The 16,448-nt window shown below is 39.7% G+C and overlaps 1 protein-coding gene across 7 annotated transcripts in view; it reads right to left on the bottom strand.

The window, feature by feature from the left end:
• ERBB4 (erb-b2 receptor tyrosine kinase 4) overlaps positions 1–16,448 on the bottom strand; it is a 604,652-nt gene that overhangs the window by 123,468 nt on the left and 464,736 nt on the right. The gene's annotated exons all lie outside the window — the stretch shown is intronic.

Genomic DNA, 16,448 nt, shown 5'->3' with positions numbered 1-16,448 from the left:
TTATGATGTTTGGGATATACAAGTCCAGTACCACCTACTCCTCAGGCAGAGACACTCCTCCTTCACCTACTTTGGCCTTAAGATACATTACCCTTTCTAATTACATTGGTTACTCAGCTCATTTTGAGGGCAAAGCTCTAATTAAAGGACCTGGCATATCCACCCAAAACAACGCTCTTCGTTTGCATGTGCTTTCCATGATGCTGATGCAACAAACTCTTTAATAGGCAATTATCAAAACCAGTGGACATCAAAAGATTCTATGGAGCTAATACTGATTAATGCTCTTGAGTAGAGGAGTTTTCTTTTAAAGCTGTATGAGCAATCATGCTAACATCACCAAAGAACAGACTGACGAAACAGACAGGAGATCTCTCAGCTTTAAAGTGCATATTAATAACAATCATAACAGCTGTCAAAATAAATAGAGTTACATCCCAAACAATGTTTACATGATAGACCATAATAAGGAAATGGTTCCAAAGGAGACCTAACATCTAGTGAAGAAAATAAAATGAAGTTACACATTCCTTGCAGCCCTTTCATTGTTATAGAGTGCAAGATGAAGCTTTATGCTCTATCGTGATCCTCTCACTGACTTTAAAAGAAAGTCTTCATCTTTTTAGTAGTCAAATGAAAAAAGGCAAATAATTTTCAGAGCCTTCACCAAACAGGCATTTAGTCATTAACGTGAAATACACTGTAACTGCATTAAAACTGAATTTTCAGAAGGTAACCCTTTAAACACACTATTAAGCAAGATTAAAATGGGAGTGTAAAAGGAATGATACAGCAGGTGAGAAAAAACACATTTAAATGCTAAACAAATAACTGAAATACAGAAAAAGTTCTGTTTTCAACTCAAACAGTGATCATTTGCCTTCACTCCTAAGTCCACTATCCTTGCATAAGAATCATCACACACATCACAGACCGAAATGGCTGATGCTGTGATTGTATACCATGCAGCTTCTCCTCACTCTGCTACTCAGCTAAGCCTCAAAGTCAACAAACATGTGTTTTATTTGCTACCCTACCAAATGACAAGTCACTGCCTTCAGTGCTTTTTGGCATCACTGTTGCTTTCAACCACACACGGATTATTTTCCAAGCCCAGATTTCCAGGTGTTACCACCTTTGGGTTAGTTTTACTTGTATTTGTTAGGCTGAATCTGCCTTTCATTCTAATATTGTCAATTCTGCTGTATCATTCTTCTACTATTTTCCTGTTTCCAGTGTCTTCTATTTAATCCCCTGGTGAACATCATTTACATGCTGTTTACCTTTCTTTTGTCTAATTGTTAGGGTTGTTTATCAAGGATCCCTGCAAGGTGGCACTGATCAGAGATGCCGCTGAAGACACAAAACCCTTCTCCCATTTTGTTTTTTTTAATCCAGTCCTTTCTTTCTTTTTGCATATGCACCTACTATCAAGGGTTCAGCTTCACATACAGCTGGACACACAGATCTCCTTATCTCTAAGGCATTAAGGGCTTAAGCCACTTACATTTTCATTACGGTACTGTCCCAGATGACCTCTGTGAATGCAATTTGCCCACCTCAGACTACTGTCCTCTTAAAACTAACTCCATGTAAGTTAACAGGAGCAATGTTGTTGCAGAGACAAAAGTTTCACTACCCCTCCCCTCTTCCCCCCCCCCCATGTTGTTAGAAGTAAGAAGCCCCATTTGTCTGTTAAGGCTCAGCACGGCTAAAGTCAAGCAAAGAAAGGTAGCTCCATATCAGTCAGGCACAAATAATGACCAGGCAAAAGTCAACCCTAGATCACACTTCTTTCACCTCCACCACAAACCCAATAGGAAACACCTGATAAAGTCACTACTTCCCTTTAAACACTGAAAATCTACTCCAGAGGATGAAAACAATCTCTGTCTCTGGACTTCCAGGCTCATCAGATAGACTGAGCAGTCCAAGAAATATGACCCTGAATCATAATTCACCCCCACAGAATGAATTTGCTGTCCCTCACTGCTTCCCTCAGCTGAGGACAGAATACCCCATTAATAACTGTAGAAGGTGCATCAGGGGAGGCAGTGGGAGGGGAAAGAAAGAATAAATAAAATCACAATATGGGAAAAGTCCTGCCTTTTAAACAGGAAACCGTGCATCTGTGGCTAAAAGTTGCAAGGAAGACCCTAGTATTCCCTTAAATGAATAATGCATATTTCTTTCTAAACATGTACTGTGTTTTCATGTTTAGAAGCATGCAACACCCATTCCCACATACCACAACTGAGGCAAAAAGTTCTAAGTTAGTATTCTAAGATGGACAAGGATGCACAACAGAAGGGCTCGTATCATCCCATCCACTCCAAGGCAATTTGCAATTCCCATGGTGCCTTGAGATCAGGTATTAAAGCCTAATTACTGATGTAGATGAGTACATGGTCTCATACTATTGACTGGTGAGTGCAGCAGAAGGGGAAAGGAAAGAGAATGAGGGTCCGTGGAGTAAAGCTGAGAAACAACGCTCATTTTTGTACATTTGGCTTTAAACCACATAATATGATAAGTAAATAAATCGAGCTTTGAAGCTGAGTTGTTTGAGGGCGTTAAGTTCCTGCCTTGACCTTCCACACCTTTATCTATATATCCAAACAGGATTCATGACATCCCTGAATATGAGCTAAGCAGCTGCTTCCTGTAAATCAAAGCATGATTTTTTCCTGATGGACAGTTCATATGTTCTGCATCCCTCACCCCTTCCAGCAGTGGGGAGTTCAGCTGACTTTGCAGCTGCGCTTTTGAGATCTAACGGATTCTGCTAATCCTGGAATGGTAATCTTAGTATTTAAAATATACAAGATAAACAACCAGACTGGGAAGCATATTTGTGTACATTTTAACAGCTTCTCTCTGCTGTGCAGCACTCCCCTGGCAGCTCTACAACCACAACTGCCAGAGTGTTCATGAAACGGTGCTCCCCAGGGGTGGGAAGAGCTCATTCACATTAAGATGTGCTTTGCTTTCTATTTTTCTTTTGCAAGAACGAGGCTCCCTTCCTCCTTTATACACCTGTTCTGAGGCTGTTTGAACACTGGCAAATGCCAACATTTTGGCAGATTAGGAGTTTTTATCATGTAAACACAATTTTAACTCCCAGCTGATCTCACGATTACTACCAATTCTGACTTTAATCTAGAAGTGGGCAAACTGCATTCCACTGTCCTGGCAACGAGCGGTCATTATACTCTGGTGGCAGGCAGTTCTAGCAATAACTTTTCAATATGCTGAATGCCCATAATGTTGCAGTCAATGTCTAGGTCCATTCAGCTGTTAAACATCAAACAGGTTTTCACTATCTAGGGTCAAAATTGCTTTTTTCTTTACCCACACTGGTTCATACATTGAAGCCTTCCTCAAGTAAGTATTTAAGGACGTTTCTAGATTGCTGTAGTCCAGTTATCTGTATGCTCAAAGTTTCTTCACCAGCTTTGCCACATAAGAACATGTGCAGAACTGAGACTTGCAATCTCTAATTGACAGTGCACACCCTTTCCCCCTCTACTGTACCACCAACCAAGATGCGCTGTTGAGAGCAACAATTAGGATACATCAAAATATTTAAGACAGTTAAGAACTTGCACAAGGACTTTGTTTTGAGGCTTGTGCTTTAAGTAAAAAGATCGATGTTCCTTGTAAAATATGCCAAGTCAGGCACAATACAATGTAGATTGATTTACTTGTGACAGAAAGGCAGTTAAATGCACTAGATTGGACCTGCCGGTGAACCCAATTCACCAAGTAAAACAACAATCCTCTTCATAAACTTGCCCATGTTCTTTGGGAAGAGTAGCATTTTGCTTCAAATAAAGACAACCAGATCTGTAATGATCATGGGTGCTGACGGACTGCTCTGAAACTAAACCCATCAACATTAGCCCAAAGAGTTTCTCTCTGCATAAAGTACTCCTGTTAGAAGCAATAAAGTTAGCCTGCTTCTCAGCAACCAGCTGCAGTGAACTGGCTCCAGGATTATGTCTGTGTACATGAAATTATTAACAAGAAAACCTGCTTTTCTCAAATAGAAACATAAAGCACATTATGATATTATATGCTGAGAGACTACTTTGTCTGGTGGCACTGCTTTCTATTCATTAACTGTCAAATCCAAAAGTACGACAGAGCAGCACAGTCTGGGACAGTGTGTTACATCGCTTGAGGAGCTGGAGAAATACAAGGTAGTGCCCATATTAAATGAGTAGGGAGCCAAAATATTCAGTGGGAGCTGGGTCACATAGAGAATACAAACCCTAGCACAAAATTGGCTATTGAAACTGTGTAGGAACATTCCTTCACTCTGCAGCAGGTGCTCAGGGCAGATTTTTACAACATTTTCTTGACTGCTACATTATGATTTCTATTATATGTTCCAGCAGACGCTGGCAGGCCAATTACCTTCACCCTCCATTCTGCACATCTTCCCAAGCAGAAGGCTGATCTCGAGCCTAAATAGCACAGAAACTATTTCAAACACATCCTCTCCTCCCTCCACAGCTTTGCTCCACCAGTGACTGTACACCTCAGTGAATACTGCATTAACAAGCATTCACTAACATTTCAGGTGGCAGCTTGAGTCAGTCTAATGCATGATGTTTTTTCTTTACAGTTAACTAACAATTATGTAGATAGGGGTATGTTTGGAAAAAACAATCAGATCTCTGAGGACACACATTCATGATGAATTAGACAGTCATGACTTTGCTCTCTAAAATACTTGGTACCCAATATTTGGTACAAGACATGGAGGGAAATTCAGTTTAGTAACTCAAAATACAAAGAATAGAGAACAGGAAGGGATGTTTGAGAGTATTTTAAACAACAGGAGGAAACCTGTTAGAATAACTGTGCTCTTCCTTCTGCTATTTTTAACAAACACTTTCCAAATTGCACTGGTGGAAAAGTGCTTGTCATTCATTTGAGTTTCACTTAAGCGTTTGCTGAAATTGAGCAGTTTAACATACCAAATACCCAGGAGCTCCAGGAGTATTTCACATTAGGGACCCTTCATTTGGTGACCAACTCTGAGATTCTGTCCTGGATTTCCTCCTTTTGATGTCTTATGACTTTATGCTTCTCCTTTGTGAGAACAGATTCCGTACATTAAAAAGATCCCTAATTTCTGTTGGACCACTTCTGGACCAGCTCTGCATCTAGACTTCCACGAGCCACCTCACCAAGGAGAACAAGCCTTTTCAAATGAGTGAGCAGTCATGCTAAGGTTCAGCACTGGACACTGGCAGGAAGAAAAACAACCTCAGAAACATCATCAAAACAAAGATGGGACATGATAAACTGATGAGAACAGAACTGCCACACTGTGTTGCCAATCTTCAACTTCCTGGTCATATACAATCATTTCTTTTGTGGTAAATGTAGAGCTTACATGGGTTTCAGCTGGGCTTTTTTTTTAACAAGTGGTGGTATTAAAGCCATCTTTTGGACCTATGTTTGAGACTAAAGTTAGAATGCATGGAGGATTTCTGCAGAATGTGGTTGGAAATATGCCCCCATATATCCTGCATGTATTACAAACATTGATATATACACACATCCAATTAACATTTTTTCCTTTAAAGCCTAAATCCAAATAGTAACACTTTGTTCTGCGCTGGTATAAATGTATATATAAATATAGCATTTGAGACATTTATTGGAATACTAGTAATGGCCATGATGCTGTTAACTTCAACATATATTTTAGCTACTCCTCATTTGAGTTCTAAATATGCAGAATTTATCTTTGTGGAGCACAGTTGGGAATAAATGCAGTCAGTGCTCATAAATATCAAAAGAAAAGCAATGGTAGGTAAATAGTGGGGTAGAAGGAATTTCTTTCTGAGTGATACCACTTTCGGATTTACCACTAGTCTATTACAAGGATAGAATTCTGTCTAAATGTCTATACACACATTATATCTATCATTATAAAATCCCATTTGATTATGGGGAAAAAATTCACGTGAAACTGAGGTCTTCCTTTTGACACAAGGCTTATACAAGATCGTCTCCTCTACAATAACATGCCCCAAAATTCTTCTGTGTCCCTAGCTTATCTCCCAGTAGTTCTAATGTTACCAAGTGGAACAGAGAGAAACTCTGATGTATCTTGCAACTCCTCTTTGTTCTAATCATCATCCCACTGCCAGCATTTCCCCAGAGGCCATTCAGGAAAAAAAATTCAACTTTTAAGTCCTGAACCCACTCACCTTTACTCCTCTCCTCTGTACCCACAGCCACCCAAAGGAATCTATTTTGCTTCAGTGGCTGAAAGTGAGCTAAGGCAAACCAGTATTTGTGAATACTATCCTCATCTTCTACTCTCAGCTCTGCTGAGGATTTTTTTTTGTGTCTATGTACACAGCAACCTCCTATCATCTTGATAGTCACAGATGTGACTTGATTAGAAAAACAGCTTGTGTCCATGGTGAGGATACTGCTCAGAGTAACCTAGACTCTGTAACAGCTGTTTCATGATGATTATTTTGCAGTACAGTATGGCCCACATAAAGGCAAATGGTAATTTAGTAAAACAGCTCTTCCTTCTCCCAAATTTCAGTATGAAAGAACATCCCAGAATTTATTGCAGATACCGCCTTTTCTATGCATCTTATATCCTCCTCTCCCAATAGCTGCTCAACTCCCAGAACAGAGCATGCTGACAATCTGGGGAAATCGTGATCCAGCTTTAAAACCTCTTCTTCGCCTTTCAGCCACAACCCCCTTCCTTCTCTCCACCCCACCAAACCTCCAGACCGAAGCACCAACCTCTCTGAAAGACAGTGGGTCCTGCTCACTTCTTGTGCCTTTATGTTTCACAGCTTCTGAAGCTCATTAAGGCTCAAGAAAAACAGAAGAGAGAAGGCTCAGACATCTTTTTTTTCCCCACCTCTAGCAGAAGGGAGCATGAAAAAGTTGATGAAACTAGCTAGAAAGAATACACACAAACATACTGCTACTGCTATAATTTTGGCTCGCTTTCTTAGTAATTGCCTTTTCCTCACTAGAATTTTCCTGAAAATGGAAAGAGCTTCCTTATTTTAAAAAATCCCTTGATAAAAAGGTGACTCAAACATCCCAAAGTTTGGAATTTGGAGCCTGAGCCACTGGTCGATCCAGGAAATCAAAACAAAGAGTGCTCATGCAAAGCTGCAGTGGTGAAGACAGCACTGAACTGCATCCATGTCATTTACATGCAGAGGATATTGCTGCCACAAAGGAGGGAAAGACATATCTACAGGAGAGGGGACTATTATAAAGCTAGATCACTATCCCTTCAATCTGTTCTTTGTCTATTATCCTCACTGTGATTGTGACTATGCATATTAACAACCAGTGGCCCATTTTTAATGCAGGAATACTTTCTACTTGTTTTTTCTTTCCCTGCATCAGACCATTCTGGGCAAGGAAAGCTGTAATATCTCAAATATAGATATTTTCCTTCAGGAAGGCTATTCAGTCAAACAAAGTAATGGCCACTGATACAAACCATTGAAATAAACTGAAAAATACACTATGGGCTGATTCAAGCCTGCTGGGAATTTAGAAGAGATCAGTTTGACCACTGCTACACTGGTGAAATGCCCAACTAGAATTAGTCCTCTTCCCTCCAGTCTACCAGGGCATTGTTGTCTATTTGCTTCTCACCAACCAGCCTGCAGGATTCTGTATCATGGTCCATGCTCCCAGGATTGATTTTCAAATTAATTTTCAGATTAACATGCTATGTTGCCAAGAGTAAGGATTGCAATGTCTCATCTCCTCTTCAGCATGACCTCTAAGACTACACTCAGCAACAGGGACATCAAGCCTCCAGGTTCTAACCAGGTTTGTTTATCTGGAGCAAAACAAACGGAAACAACTAATTAAAACCACATTCTCTATCCTTTTGTTTGCTTCTAATTTTCCACTGTCACTTCTTCTTTACACCAGTGCTGCTTCTCAGACTCTGTGCCTCCTAAGAATTACCTGTGCTACTTAATCTCAGTAACATATCTAAACATCATTAGGTTTACCACAAGTAGACAGCTGTGAGTTAAGTTGAACAGCGAGTAAAATTACAAACATGCAATGAAAAGCCAAGCAAGCATTTTAAGAGGCGAGTAACACCTTGGTGCATTGCTTTGGTGGCCTGCGTTTTTAGTGGACAGACGTACTGGGAGTTTAAGACAAATCACCTGAAGAAACGGTTCACACTTCTTAGTCATTTGCATTTCAGACAATTTTCTTGCCACTACTACCACAAAAACTTCATCTAATTTACAAATGAGGAATTATATCATGTCTGGATCGTGTTTAACCAAAGGCTGGCCTTTGTCCTGATGATAAGGGTGAATCTGTTCTCAAATTTCTGCATAAACATCCCAGCTCTTCAGGATAAGCTGCTGCAAACTGTCAAGAGATGTACCAGAACAGACAAATACACAGTAAGCTCCTCATAACTCTCTGCCAATGAAAAGCTAATCAGAGCTAGCCAACATCCAGTTTTCACATTACCCCCATTCTTTCCTTGCCTGTTTGAGCACCTGCTCAACCTCAGATAACTACAGAAATTACTTGCATTATCTTCTCTTGATTAAACAGCCAGTATGTCTGCAAAAGAGCTTGTTCACCACTGTGGGAAGATGTTGTCATCAAACCTTTACAACAAACTGAAAAAAACATGAAGTTTTTTGACAAAAGTGCCGTCATCACTACAGAAAACTTCACTTTCAAAGGTAACACACAAATAAAACCAGTATCTAGATACCACACCTTCTAAAACTTCACAGGACCAAAGACATGGTTCCACCAAAGCATCTTCCAGGAAAGGAAGGGAGGAACAATAAGAGGGAGAAAAAGAAAAGACAAGAAAAAGAAGAATCTGCATTGCAGAACAATACAAGATACTTCAGTACTTCACTAGTATCTAAGGCTTAGAGAACCCTATAGAGATAGACAAATTTGATCTTCAAATTTACGTCATTAGTGAAGAAATACTGTAATGGGAACAATTTGCCTTCAGCTGTAGGACATCAAATAAAAATGATGAACCACTGACACACAAAAAATGCTACTCTATTTATTCAAAAGAAATCTCATTCAAGTGAATACGGGCACAAATGCAAGACAGTTCAGTCAAACAGGTAAGATCTGAAAGAGTTTCTCCTCTCTGGTAGCAAAGGACAGTCTGAAAACTTAGAATTCTAACTGCTAACCAACAAGGATAAGCCAGCATAACAGAAGCCTTGAGGAAAGTCATGTGGAACTCTCACTGTGCCTCACCATAGCTGACAGAAACTAAAGCCCAGTATTCAGCAGCTAGATTTGCTTGTCTGTGTCCAACTTGGTACTAGGAGTCAAAATTCAAATGAGGAACTCTAGGTCCTAATCTTACAGCATGAGCCAAGAGCTGATTGTAGGTGGAAACTATCATCTCGGACATGAAAGTGCTATGTCACACACTGTAAACAACCACTCAAGGAACCAGCGAAATCCTCTGGCCTGAGTATCCCTACAACACAGCCCATGGCTTGGCTCAGATCCATCATGCTTACAAGAGAAAGTTCCAGGCTTGATTTTACAAGTCTAGTGCTGGAGAAAGGAACATTAGCAGGAAAAATCATTCCAGGCATTAATAATCCTCATTAGATAATGCACTGGCATTTTGTGGCTTTGCATGTGTCTTCCCTCAGATTTGACCCATTTCATTAGTTCACAGCTCCTGTTCAGTCTGCTAGACCAGTACCATCTTTAAGCAAATTTTTGTTTTCCTTATCTATCTACTTTTAGATGACAGTTAGGCTCTACACTTCAATCTTCAGCCAAAATAAGCTTTAGCTGTCTGAGGTCTCAAACTTCTTCACTACAAGGCACAATGCACAAAGCTTTAATTATTGCTGGTGGCTCTTTCCTAAAGCATGTTTAACATATGGTCCTAAGGAAACAGTCTTTCTGAAGATACAGGGTCTACATTCTTGTCCACCTCTATCCACTACCATTACAACAAGGTAGAGAAGAGGCAAAATATCTCTATTTTACAGAAAAGAGATGGAAAGTAAGCTGAACTAATGGAGAGAGGGCACGGAATGAGAAATGAGTTTAGTATTAGGCCCTCTTTCCCACTACAATTTGAATGTAGTTATTTGAAAGCCTTCATACAAAAAGCCCAAAGGCACAGAAAATTTACATGACATTTTCCCACTCTGTTACTTCACTTTACAGCATGACAGGAAAAAATTATAGTAAGATAAAGTAATTTGGTCTGATGGCTCAATTTACTAATACTGTATTCCTGCATGGTTTCTGCTATTAGTGGCAATGCTTCCACTTTTGGTAACTGCTGCAGTACAACTTCCCACATGTGGCACCAATGGACAGAAGCCTGTTAATTCCTTCAAACCTACAGCTTGTTTTATAAGTTTACCCTTGCGCTTGCAGGCTACACACTGGTAAAACTGGACCCTGTGTTACCAAATTCAAAGCTGGTATTTCAATTGCTGCAAAAAAAACAAATGAAAAGACCCCCTGTGAACTGTATTATCAGCATTAAGAAGTTACCTGCTCTTTTTGATCTAATGCTGGTAAAACTGTTGCAAATTAACTGATAAGTAGAACCTACGCTTTTGTGTGCAAAACAAAAAAGGTAATGGCAATTGCAGAGTTCAAGTACAAATTCTCATCAGCATCAAGTCATTCCACCAAATATTTAACTGGTGTTAAATAGGCAATGGAAAAGTATGCATGAGAGAATATTCCGGCAAAAGCACTTCATAGATACCAGAAAACAAGAAACCTATCCCAACCCAAATGTGGTCGATTGCATGGCTTGACATACTAACTTTGATCTGAAGAGATCTAATTAAGCAGGTTTGACTCTATACATGCAACACAAGCACATCACTACCCGTCTACTGTTCTAAACATGCCAACCAAGAGCTTCCCATTTTATGCAAGAATTACAGCTCCTTTATTATCTGACATGTCACGGTGGGTAAGCCGGAACACAGAATTAAGTCTTGCCTCAACTCAAATACATTTGTCACGTCCACTGTATACATACAAGAGTGACAAATCCTGCATTACACAGGTAGACTGAAGTAAGGCTGCAAGCTTTAGTTCTGATTTACTGTATGTTAAATATTAATGAATTATTAAGGAATCATTCACTGAGGTTTAAACAACACTACCTCTTATGTATTTCTAAAGCTCTGCTAATGTATTTTTAATAACAGATAATTTATAACAATATTAAATCTAAAGTAAATCCTCATTTCAAGCCATAAAAGAAACCCATTGGAGAGTGATGAGATATATACTGTTGGTCTATAATAAGGTCACTTCTTCATTTTATTTCTGCATGATATACCACTTGTGCAGCCAAACCAGCACAGACACATAATACAAAGCTTATAAAGCCCGATCAGGAATAAAAGCAGGGACCTCTGCAATAGGGTTCTGTGTTGCTTTCCATTCTAACAGTCCATTTTCAAACTGCATTTCCTAATGCTTCTTGTCCTTCAGCAGTGACCTACCGTGTCTGGCTTAATCACTTATTTTTTCTGCTCATTGTTACAGCACAAATAATTTAGTTTTCTGAACAAATAATCTTCTTATTCTAAATGTATCTGAAAATCTATTTTGCAGCTCCAGTGCTTGGTAAATACGGTGTTTAGTACATGCTGCATATTTTCCATGACATGCTTCATAACACTGAGAAGCTTGCTGTTCAAGTGGGTCTGAACCTATGCATACAGTTCATCATGTTGGACCTTACACTGAAGCCACAGAGGGGAAGGACTTCATCAACACTTGGCATGAAGTTCTGGATGACAGAGATACCATGAAATTCATGATAAGCCAACCAAAGGCAGGAAGTGCCTGCACCTGTTCTGCAATAAACCTGCTCGCTTGCTTTGTGAGACTGGGTGCTAATGTCTTTTGAGAGCTCAGTGGCTGAAGAAGGCACAGGGTTGGGACATACCAAATGAGACAGTAGTAACTGCCACACCTATATCCACAAGAAGACATGCATTTCTCTGTTTCATACGCACCACTGCACGATCATGAGTCTTAACTAAACCCATCAAACTCTGCTGAGAAACTGGTCTATAAGCATCAACAATCTCAACATACTGCAGGAGTGTTTTGCTCGTATTTCACTCCTTGTGTAACAAACTACTAGAGAAAACAGATTTCTGGCCTTATTCTCTCCTTTGCACACTCAACAAGATCCTCCAACTACTGAAGCCACAAACCAGATTTTAAAAAGCTCTTGCATGACAACTGCTTCTAATTTTTTCACTCTTCCAGCCTTAAGAGTTTATTTCTCTTTGTACCAGCAGAATTTACCAAGTCCTCCCATACTATGAGACCACACCAGCCAGCCCTGCTGAGTAAAGCAGATGAAGTGGAAACCTTCAGAGATCCCACGCAAATCTTTCTGAACAGAAGTTTTAATACAATGAGAAGTTTTTTATCTGTGGCAGAAAAGAAGGAAAACCTTACCTAGCCCCTTTCCTAAGGAAACCAGTTCCACTAAGAGGGAGTTGTGAAAAGTGGGAGAGACCAAGAAATCACTGCAGTTACTTCCATTCATGTCACAGGGGTACTCAAAGTGTACTCCTCCTAAAGCTCCAGGCAGTGAAATGCTGTGACAACAGAAGTGCCCACAGCAAAGGTCTGTTTGAGAACCAGTTCAGAAGCAGCAAGTTCTCGCATAGAACAGGAATTTTTCTATCAGCATGTCCTAAACAGATGAAGGGTAAGCTCTATCCAAGCCACAGAGGCAGGATCAGAAACTGCCTGTTTTTCTAGTCTTACTTCTTAATAAAAATAAATCTGTTTCTTCCACTGCTCAATTCTAATACAGCATCAGAAAGCTCCATATTAAGTGTCTCTGAAGAGTAGCATCTTTTACCAATCAAGTAACGTAGCTTAGTTTATACTCAGATCCTATTTTAGCTCTTACTTTAGAGATTCTCTTCCTCTTCCCCTCCAAAATGACCATAATTGTACCTATAAAAATACAGAGCATATGGAACGCTTTCCTCCAAGCAATGGAACAGAGTGCCATAAAAGCAATGAACATAAGCAGTTTATTAGAGGTGGATTCCCTGCCCCATCATCTACTCAGAGCTGCTGTGAAATTCTATTGAAGTCATACTGTGCAAGGGTACAAAACAGCTATGAAAGAATTTGCCTGCATTACATAGGGTTTACTGTTAATTGGCTCTTGCACACACACGCAGTACATAAAGACTGCTTTTTTTGTTTAGGAAGTGATGATGTGTTAAGAGGATGTCCTCTGTTGATATAAAGCTCACATCAGGATTGTAATTTGAGTTAACATCTACACGTCATTTTATGTAACCACTTGACAATGGTGGTCCTGGCTAATTAGTTTCTGTTAGTTAAAAGGGAAATGTGAATGACATTTTCTTAGGGCATAAAGAGAGAGACATTGGCTTACTCAGACTAATAACATCAAGGTGCTAGTTCTTTCCTGTCATATCCACCACATGCTTCTGATCACATTGTCAGATCTGCAATCTCTTACGCACCGGAAAACGGAACCTTCACTCCTCCTTTGATGATCTCTTCTCTCTTAGTATTAAGCTGAATGAATCACAGGAAGGATGAACACATCTAAAATCTGTATTTGAAGTAAAGACTTTGTCTACAGCCTCGCTTCAAGAACAGAGTTAGCCAAACTTTTCTGGTGGACTTGGAAGCAGTGGAGTGTGGAAGAGCCAGCCTTTCATGACTGCCCAGACTCATTTTCTTAATGAACAGCAGAGTATAACTTTTACTGTTTTGCAACCTCCCTTTCAGGCAATGCTTATCCAAACCCTTGAAGCAGCCCTCTCTTTGCCCTCTGTTCCAGAGCTAGTAGGTATGATATTCCACTTGAAGAAGCCACCATCTACAACTGCCAGAACAAGGAGTGTCATTCTAGTAAGGGATGGGAAAGGAGGACAACTAATTCCTTTGGGCACCCTGGGAAATTCAAGCCACCATCTGCTTTCCATCTTTGCTTTAGTGACTTCTAGGAAATTTTGATAAAGAAAGAGGAACCCAAAGTGAAGTCTTAAAGTAACAATCTAGTACCTATTCCTCTGACCCCCAAAAGGCAGAGAACAACAGGAAATGCACCTGCTCAACAAACTGGCTCCGTGATTCAAATGAATTACAACCAGACAACACTGTGATAGCAGTGATATACATTAAACATGGTACAGAGTATGTCACAAATGAGAGGAAAGGCTCTTCCTGCCATATCATTTCAACCACAGTAAATCAAAAGCTACAATAACAATAAGCAGAATTTGCAACTAACCAGCAGCAGAAGAGGCACTCATTTCTCCTGTGACTTCTACATCTTTACAGTTTGAACTTTTCCTGGCAGTTAGGAATACAGTGAAAGCCTTTGTGAACAGAAGCTCAACACATCGAAAATAAACATGGGTCCTCACTCGGAAACAAAAGAGGCACATGAGATCCAGGAAGTAACCTATCAGTCACTTGATGAAGTCTACTATCAAGTAGTCTAGAGGAAAAGGGATAAAATAACCTTTATTCATGGCACTGGGCTGGAAATAAGAAAAGGGTTTCCTCCATCCGTTTGGATGGAACTCTACTGAAGCTACAGCCTTTTAAAACCCAAAATACCTATGCAGAAAGATATACAATCCAGAAGTGAGGATTTTTTTCCCTACAAAATATAAGGGACCAAACATAAGCAGAAAAGCTGGAGTTTCTCCGGTCACCTGGAAAACAAGCCATGTGATGCACATCTGATTCATCTTTATTAAACACGACAGTAAGAATCCCTTTGCTATTCTACCAGACTCTTACAAAAGCCCTCAAGTCAATGGACCATGGCAAAACCAATTTGCAAACTGCAAAACTGGAAAGAAAAGCCCCACTGGTATGAAAATGGAAATAAGTGAAGATGAGAAATATCTCATTGTTTCTGGTTAGAGCCCAGCTCTCACTTCCAGCTGCCTAAACAGCAGAAAACTCTGCCCTTCAACCCACTGCTAGTTCACATCAGCGGAAGAAATTCAAGTCAAGGGATAAAGGTAAACCTGACTGTTAATTACTTAAAGGTCTGTAAGTCTAGGGAGAGCGCACAGTTGTTAAAGGGACATGGAAAAGGTTCTATCTCAAGTGAAACACATCCATTTTTTATTTACACCCCTAACATAACAAAAGCATCACTTTGCCAGTGCAGTTTTCGCCATTTTTAGCCCAAACAAAATGAAGCATTTTCAGACACACAAAAAAAGAACTTAAAAGCACAATTTCACTGATCTAATAAAGGTATGAAATTTCCTTCTTTGGCTTAAAAATGATGGAATACACATACACTGATACTTAAACATACTGCAGTAATTCTCCTAAAATATATTCAGGAACAAAACAAAATCCATCACAGGTAAAGGAAGCACGTGAGGCTCTTCCCCCTCTGGCTGTGCGGAGCTGGATATCTTTCACTTGAGCAGAGTAAAAGAATGGCTTTAATTTCCATCCCCCTTAATAATTTGCTTTAGAACCTTGACAGTGAATTCAAGGAGACAAACCCCACTATTTACACAACATAAAATACCAAATAGGCATTGCCTGCTGACATGTGGCTTAAACCTGGCACCCCACTAGACAACACATCATGTTTGAGGTTCCACTCCTCTAATTCCACTTTAAATACATGACCCAATCTAACATCCAGTGTGATTAACAGGAGTCTTCCCATCAAATTCAGAGGGTATTCGGCAGTACCTCCAGAGGCTTTACTCCTACCTGAACATTTTTCATGCAAAGGTAAGTTTTGGAGTTACACCACTGAATTCAGTGAACAAGGTCTGGCTTTTGGGCTAACAGAGGAAGCTAGAGCAAGCAGCCTGGCATGCTGTAAGAGAGTTACACTACACCCAGCGAGCCGTCTTCCTAGTATAAAGCCCTCATATTCCCTCAAAAACTGATTAAAAATCCAACTTGTTTTTAAATTGGTTAATAAAACAGAACTTCAGCATGGCCTTTGCTCTCTGTCGTTTAGTAAGCCCCTTGAACTTAGAATACTATATGTTCTGTATCTGTGCTTTGAATGAAGCACAAATGGAGACCTTTAAAACCAACTGTTTATTTTGGGTGGCTCAGTTTGGAAGAGTGCATCCACAGAAGTATTTCAAACTGGATATCCCAGACCAGAAATATTAAAACAACATACTGAAATATTCAAAACCTCCTTCATTGGGTCCATGAATTAAGACAGAACTGATACCGATTTACTATACTGATTAATATAAATATACCATTTGATAGCATTTACAAAGTATTGGTTTTCAAGTCTAAACATGTTCTCTGGCAGCAGTTAGAAACAGGAATATTCAACATTAGGCACACAACTAAGAAGGAAAAGCATCTTAAAATCTTTCTTTTAAAGACAA

This window comes from Pezoporus occidentalis, unplaced genomic scaffold, assembly GCF_034315485.1.
Source record: "Pezoporus occidentalis ecotype Australia unplaced genomic scaffold, CSIRO_AGI_Poc_V1 ctg118, whole genome shotgun sequence".
NCBI classification, from domain to species: domain Eukaryota; kingdom Metazoa; phylum Chordata; class Aves; order Psittaciformes; family Psittacidae; genus Pezoporus; species Pezoporus occidentalis.
This window is presented reverse-complemented; position numbering and strand designations above follow the sequence as displayed.